This window comes from Octopus sinensis, linkage group LG8 (assembly GCF_006345805.1).
Source record: "Octopus sinensis linkage group LG8, ASM634580v1, whole genome shotgun sequence".
In the NCBI taxonomy this organism is placed as follows: Eukaryota; Metazoa; Mollusca; class Cephalopoda; order Octopoda; family Octopodidae; genus Octopus; species Octopus sinensis.
The window spans coordinates 39,852,008-39,860,638 of NC_043004.1; positions in this window are offsets into that span (position 1 = coordinate 39,852,008).

An 8,631-nucleotide genomic window follows, 5' to 3' on the forward strand; every position below is an offset into this window, starting at 1 on the left:
TATACATATAAATATATATATACATATAAATATATATACACATATATATATATATATATATATACATACACACACACATATATATACATGAATGCACATATAAGTGTGTGTGTGTGTGTGTATGTGTGTGTGTGTGGCAAGTGAAAGACGGAAGATAGAATATACGAGTATTTATTATTAATCACGACAATTGTTTCGACACATCTAGCATCGATACCTCGTGTGTGGGTCACTCAACAGCTGGTTCAGGCGCATCCGGTGGTGCAGGTGTATGTTGTCGGGTGATAAATAAATACAACTCGTTAAAATAACTGTTCCGCAATGTAACTTCCCGTTTTGTAGAAAGAAAAGCAGACAGACGGAGGAAATATCTTCATTGATATAGGAGATCAAAATAAAATCACAGATAGCAAAACGAGAATCGAACACGCAATCCGGCGAGAAAAGTATTAAAAATAACAAATATGGATGTATAAACTCGAGCAAGCTGCATAGCGCGAGTACACTCGCTCATATAAGCATCCGCAAAAAAGTGAGCATACGCACACGTGAGGTTTGGTGCACTCATGATCACAAAGCGAGTTACCTATTTACTTGTAAGAACGGGGAGGTTAAAAGTAAACTTCTATACCTTAAAAGTCATCTATATCTTAAAGTAAATTGAATAATGCTAACAGTTACTCAAAATTCGTTCTCACTGGATTGTGCGAAAGTGCATTTATATGCGTGTAGGTATCTCGAGAGCAGTTCAAAAATTCTATTAATGATCTACTCGTTAGTCCACAGAATAGACAGGGATTCCTCGAAGCAGAGACGGCATCTCCTGGAAATTATATTGTATGGTTTCGTGTACCTTACTATGGACCAATTTATGCTGTACTTCATTTTATCCTTCTTCAGTCGCCATACAAAATCTGCGAACGATGTTGAATGTCTGTTATTGATTGTCTTAAAGCTGGCAACATGGTTATGATAACAATTCTTAAATGAATCAGCCGTCTGCCCAATGTAAACATACAGCCCTCCCCTTGTGTGTACAGTACATTTATACACAAGATTTGTATTCATACAGAGATTCATCAAAGGACATTTTTATTTTTCTCTGCATGAGCATTTATCGTATTCATTTGTATATAAGACTGTCCTGACTCTATTTACCAGCGTTGTTTCCGTGTTAGCTGTATCATAAGTATTTCTACTACTACAAATTGGTCATAATTGGTGTTTATCATTGCGGTTTACATCTCCTTAGTTGGTATTTAGATGCAAATATTCGCTAGATCCAGTAGGTGGGCTAGTGAACCTTTGCCACATTTTGCTATTGTTTATACTATGCATACGCTGCTCTAAATTATCAGAGTTGGTGTAGGATACCTTCACGGTGTGTCGATTAAAAATAGCATGATACCGATTAGATTTAAGAAAACACTTGTCCAAAGTAGCAAAAAATTTCCCAGCGATCTTGGTTGAAACATGCGAACCGAAAATCGGGTTGAACCAGAGGGCATCCTGATTCCTATATCTGTTGTTAGGCTTATTTGATCGAGTGTGTTGTACAGGATTGGAACAAGCAGTTGAATTATTATGTCGCATGTGGCTACGAGTTTTCGTTGGTAGTTCATTGATATGACCAATTCTTCCTGGCCTGTGTAATTTTTCTGGGTGAGTTCTCAAACCGTTGAGGTGATATACAATGTGTATCACAGCTGGAGGAATTACCAGTGTTGTGTGTGCCTGCTTCTTGTATATATTGAATTGTTTCACGATACCAAGTTAGTCACACGGTGACAACTCGTGAGTTGAGAGAGAGCTGACATCAGTTAGAGAAACCGACCTCTAGAATCATGGCCACAAACGGCCAGAGCGAAAAAGCGACTATACGAGACCCAACTTCCCACACTCTCCCACTTTCACTAACTCACTTTCTCTTCTCTGTACATTTCTATATCTCTCTCTATGGTTGACTACTACAATAAGAACATACAGGCCGAAATTAACTTTTTTTACTTCGCATGCTCTAGGATTTTATTACCTGCCCGTCGAACCAAGGTATATACAAATGTAACAGTAAATAAATATTTTCTTCACGACTTCAATCACTGTACTTTCATCTTTACATAATGGCAATCAACGAAGAACCAATCCTTACAAACTGATAACGACTCCGACATTTCATATTACTGTTTACTAATTAATTTCATCCGTTTTATATATATATATATAATAATAATAATAATAATAATAATAATAATAATAGGGAGTAAATCTAAACTTACAGGGAAAAATTAGATCTAGGATAAAATCTAATTTTACAGTATAAATATAAATTAAATTAGAGATAAAACAACTATAAGGCAAAGCAAACAATGAAAAACATAAACCAAAACATAAAAATAAAATTAATTAATATAATATACAAAATATACAAAATATAAAATTCAAAATTTAAATTATTTAAAATTTTTTAATAATTGAAATTTTGAATTTCATATTTTATATATTTTGTATATTATATTAATTAATTTTATTTCTATGTTTTGGTTTATGTTTTTCACTGTTTGATTTGCCTAATAGTGGTTTATCTCTAATTTAATTTATATATATATATATATATATATATATATATATAATTTAACAAAAACAACAAACGGAAAAATTCGTAGCTATTTCCTCATCAGTCAACGTCCAAAAGATCCTTACAATTTTGCACCTTCAACATTGATTTTTGGTGGTGCCGGTGGCGAAACGCCACTGGGAATAGCTAACAACGTTGTACAGGACAATGACGAAAACAAACGCGACAAAATAAAATAAATATAGTAATTATACATATACAACAACATAAAAGGCCGGGCGGCCGCAAGACAGACGAATATGGGTAGATATACATCCTTGCTCCCATACACACCGTCGCCTACAACAGGTTCGTTCGTTTGTTTGATCAAGAGCATCATCAAGCTCCTTCCGTTAGCCTGCCGTTGTCACAGTTGTTGTGGCTTCCCGCCGCACCCGGCACCGTCTTGAAAGGGATTTATGGTCGAACAAACGAACCCCAGTACTCTTTTGTAAGCCTGGTACTTATTCTATCAATCTATTAACAAATGGATTGCCCAACGATTGTGCGTAGAGGAAAACACAAGCAGAAACAAACATGAACAGACGCATATATATAATGGGCTTCCATACAGTTTTCGTCTACCGAATTCATTTACAAGACATTAATCAATCTGGGGCTGTAGTAGAAGATATTTATCCAAGGAGCTGCACAAAGCGTCCTTCTTAACAATGCAGCCATGCCTGCGCCTATACATACATACATACATACATACATACATACATACATACATACATACATACATACATACATACGTACGTACGTACGTACGTACATACGTACATGTATGCATATATTTTTGTATGTTTGTGTGTACACACATATATATACACAATACATACATACATATAGGGGGAGTTTACGAAAAGAAACAAAAGACGAAGACAGATGGTGTACAAAACAAACAGATGTATTAGTATAACGCTCAGGAATAGAAAAAGTCTTTTACATTTCGAGCGTACACTCTTCTACAGAAAGGGACACAGAAAAAAAAAGGAGAGAAAAAGAATGTGTGTAGTGGCTAACGATCTATCATGGCGACTAGTGCCGGACAGAAGAGTCAAACACGAGAGGAAAGTAGGGGAGATAACAAGGTAAAGATGACCCCATATATATATATTATATATATATATATATATATATATAATATATATATATAGATATATATATATATACATACATACATACATACATACATACATACATACATAAGTACGTACGAACGTACATACATACATCCTAAGACCCCTTTGGTCATGACTCGCCATGGGTTTGCACCTAGAAAGTTACCCTCCCAGGCACAAGTCCGGGCAATGTTGTTTATGGAAGCCAGCAGTCGCCCATGCATACCAGCCTCCCCCTCTCCACGACACTAGTGTTAACCAAGAGAAAGGCAAAGGCTGATACAGCTTGGCACCAGTGACGTCGCAACTCATTTCTACAGCTGAGTGAACTGGAGCAACGTGAAATAAAGTGTCTTGTTCAAGAACCTAACACACAGCCCGGTCCGGGATTCAAGCTCACAACCTCACAATCAATTTAAGTTCACCCATGTGTGTGTGTATGTGTGTGTGTGTGTGTGTGTGTGTCAGAGAGAGAGAGAGAGAGAGAGAGAGAGATTAGGGACGGGTGGGAAATAGACCTAATTTTAACTAGAACGTGTATTTTACGAGCAAAAATGATCTTAGCTGATTTCTAATTGTGTCGAGGTCGATTTTACCATTCTTCCTTTTGGAGTCGCTGAAATAAGTACCAGTTGAACAATGGAGTGGATGAAAGCGAGTAGCCCCTTCACTCCAAATTTCAGGGATCGTACCTTTAGTAGAAAGGATTATCTGATGGAATCGTTTAGTGTGCCGGGCAAAATACTTACCGACATTTCAACCGTCTTTATGTTCTGAGTTCAAATTCCGCCGACGTCAACTTCACCTTTCATCCTTGAAGTTAAATCTGAATGATCATATGAAAATGTCTCAAGAAGATATTATTGGCAGCAATAAAAGAAACATGCAGAAGCTCTGTTTCAAAGGCCGACTCTGCCTTTCATCTTTTCGGGTTGGATAAAATAAGTACCAGTCGACTTACCCACTACCACAAAATCTGAGGCCGTGTGCCCTATCTTTTACTTGTTTCACTCATTGGACTGCGGCCATGCTGGGGCACCGCCTTGAAGACTTAGTGGAACGAACCCACCCCAGTAGTTAGTTTTGTTTTGTTTTGTTTTGTTTTGTTTTATGACTGGTACTTATTCTATCGGTCTCTTTTGCCCGACCACGGCGTAAACACACCAACACACGTTGTCAAGCGATGGCGGGACACACAGACTTGCCCAAGTGCCACGCAGTGGAACTGAACCCGGAACCATGCTTCTTACCTCAGTTTGTTTTAGTTTCCGTTCACCAAATCCACTCACAAGGCTTTGGTTGGGTTGGGGCTAAAGTAGAAGACAGTTACCCAAGGTGCTGTGTGTGTGTGTGTGTGTGTGTTGTGTGTGTGTGTGTTGTGTGTGTGTGTGTGCGGTGTGTGTGTGTGTGTGTGTGTGTATTCCTCCCGCCACTTGACAATCAGTGTCACTTCATTTACGTGCCATTACTTAATGGTTCAGCAAAAGAGCATTAGTGCCAAACTCAGGGGTAGGCGATTTGTTCGACTAAACCAAGGGTTCCCAAATATTTATTACCTATGGACCCCTTTGATTGCTATTTTATTCTACTGGATACTCCCCTCCACACACACACACACACACTAGCCATTCGCTCTTTAAAAACTAGTTTTATAAATGCTTCTTTTAAAATTCCTATTTCGTTTTTATATATTCCATCGTGTAAGTTGAACTATGAAAGAAACCAAGCCATTTCTTGCAATACATACCAATACATGCATCTAAAGATCTCACTAAACTCTTCAAGGCATTACCCCAGCATGGCCGCAGTCCAATGACTGAAACAAGGAAAAGATAGAAAAGAAAGACCAAGGAGTAAATGACCTGAAGCCGACTGAAGGTTACAACGATCGGAATGTAGCCTCGAAAATGTAAATATTGTAAAATGTTCTGAATGAGGTTATTAATCGAACAAACGATAATCAAATTTGCAATTATACATTTCAGACATTTCAGACATTTGGTGTTCAATTAACAATTATTATGTCTAATTGTGAAATCATTTATAATGCCGGCGACATCCTCCTGGTTTGTGGTTTGTTTTCAAACATATGATTTATATGTCTCTGTTTAATTTCTGACGTCGTACTTTATAGATGTCTGTACACAGTTCATTATATAGAACTGCACATTTCATTATGTTAGTTACTAAACTTTGTTACTAAACTTTCTTGCTGAACTTTCTTACTTAGAAGTGCTAAGTTTAGTGCTCTTTTTTCTTGTGTTGTGTTGTTGCTATTTTAATTAAAGGCCGCAAAATAGCAAGAATCGTTTGCCCGTCAGTTAAAATGCCCTAAATCGCATCTTCCTTCCCTTTACTTTCTGAGTTCAAACAGCACCGAGGTGGACTTTGTTTTCCAACTGTAGCGGCACAAGCAGCCAGCGCCACATTGGGTGAGATCCGAGACTGGAGCGAGACCTCACCTGCATCCTTTTGCCATGTGCAAGATCACAACGAGGCTCGCGATGGAAACTATATAAACAGGAAACCGATTCAAATCTGCCCCTTTCAGTGCCATCATCCACAGCAACACTGGCTGAGATTTTCTGCCTGTGTATCTCCAGAGGCAATGCACCCACACTATCAGAGCTTAAGATGGTAGCTGAGAGCTGCACACTTCACCTTTCCTGTAAATGAACCAGTTGTAAATAGCAGTTGTACCTGAAGTCTTTTATCTTCGTCTGCCGAAAGCCTGAACTACTTGAAAAACAAAAGAAGATGATGAAAGGAAACGATATTCCCCCGATATCGTAAACCTTGCCTTCCATTATCAAACATCTTTTTGATGCTGATAAAATAAGAACCAATTTCACACTGGAGATCGATTTAATTTACTAGCCCTGTCCTCTAAAAGTTTAGGCATTGTGCCTATAGTAGACAGCTTGAAAAGGCCGGTGAGCTGTTGGAATCATTAACAAAGCGAGACAAATTGCTTAGCAACATTTCTTCCAGCATTACTTTCTGAATTCAAATTCTGCCTGGGCCAACTTTACCTTTCGCCTGTTGGAATCGGCAAAATAAGAAGCAGTTGTTACACATTCATATCTATGTGTATACGTAGGTATACGTGTGTAGAATACATCCCCACTTTTGGCACTATTTTGTTAGTAAACAGTACGAACTATGTCTAAAGTATATATGTATTACTACGCTGAATGTTGACAGTTCGTGTAACAAATAAAGTAAATAAACACGTAAAGCAATAACAATGCCTTCATTTGAGTTGTCTATCATCCATCGAGAACGAAACTACACATAACAGCAGTTAAATACTGGGATCAGTGTAATTGATTAGCCTCCCTCTCCAAAAATTTCCGCCTTTATGTTTATAGAGTAGAAAGGACTACAAAAGGCGACAAGCAGGCAAAAGTGTTTGAGCGTCGGAAAAGTACCTTAGAGCAGTGCTTCTCAATCTATCTGATGTGGCATAAGGCGGTTTTTCTTGCGCAATGTGCCAGGGACAGGTAATATTTCTTAGTAATATTAATTTATACCGGAAACAATATATATCGTCTCAAAAGAGACCGATAGAATAAGTACTAGGCTTACAAAGAATAAGTCCTGGGGTCAATTTGCTCGACTAAAGGCGGTGCTCCAGCATGGCCGCAGTCAAAATGACTGAAACAAATAAAAGAGTAAAAGAATAAAGAGTATACGAAGTTGGCGACCTCAGCGAAACCGTTTATAATATCTTCTTGAGACATTTTCGTGTGATCATTCGGACTTAACTTCATTAAAAAGACGAAAGGATGAACGGTGAAGTTGACGTCGGCTGAATTTGAACTCAGAATGTAAAGACGGTTGAAATGTCGGTAAGTATTTTGCCCGGCAAAATTCCATGAGATAATCCTTTCTACTAAAGGTATGATGCCTGAAATTTGGAGTCAAGGGTCTACTCGCTTTCATCCACTCCAGCGTTCAACTGGTACTTATTTCAGCGATTCCAAAAGGAAGAATGGTAAAATCGACCTCGACACAATTAGAAATCAGAATGTAATAAGCTAGAAGAAATGCCGCTAAATCGTCTTTAAATCACACACTATCTTTCAAATAAAGGAGGTTACTTCGGAGAGTTTATTCCCTTGTAACGGTTTGTTGTTAAGGTGTTGGCTGCCAGTATGCAAGATGAAAGAAGAACAGTGATTAAAATTGTAAAGAGGCTTTTATTTACCTTTACTTCGTATATATCCAAAACTACGACGGGTTGGTATGTATAATTAGTAAATAGAAAAGCATGCGAGACAAAAAGAGTTAATTTCGGCTGGGGTGTGTACACAATCTCATAGTAGTATACAGAGAGAGAGAGAGAGAGAGATGGTAATGTTACAGAGAAAAGGAAGTAAGTTAGTGACAGTGTGAGTGGTGGGACGAAACAACTGCTTCGTTGGTGAGTTACCGTAGTTGTTCCTTTGTGCTTTTTCCTTTTGAGACGGCGTTTAGTTCATCCGATCAGCCAAACTCCGTTCTCACTAATCTTCTGTATATATGATTATCGCAAGATCGCGAGAAAGTGAGACATACCGTTATCCAAACAATGGGTATTTTGAGAGGTCTATTGTTCTGTCAATTTAACTCTCCATCACATGCAAAAAGGTTAGCTGAGGTCAAGCGGCAAAGTCATAAATCAGCTTAGGGAAGACATCTGTTGAATGTCACTCTTGTCAAATTAATGTTTCTCTATGGGAAAAATCCGTTGTACTGTTAAGTGAAATTTGGCGATTGAGGATCGAATCCACGCTATGCCTGCAAGAAGTTCACTACACCCTGGTATAAAAAGAAAAGAAGATCCAGGATGTTCATGGCTGGAAATCTTTCGGTTATAGGTTTGTTGATTCAGGTTAACCAGGGGCTAAA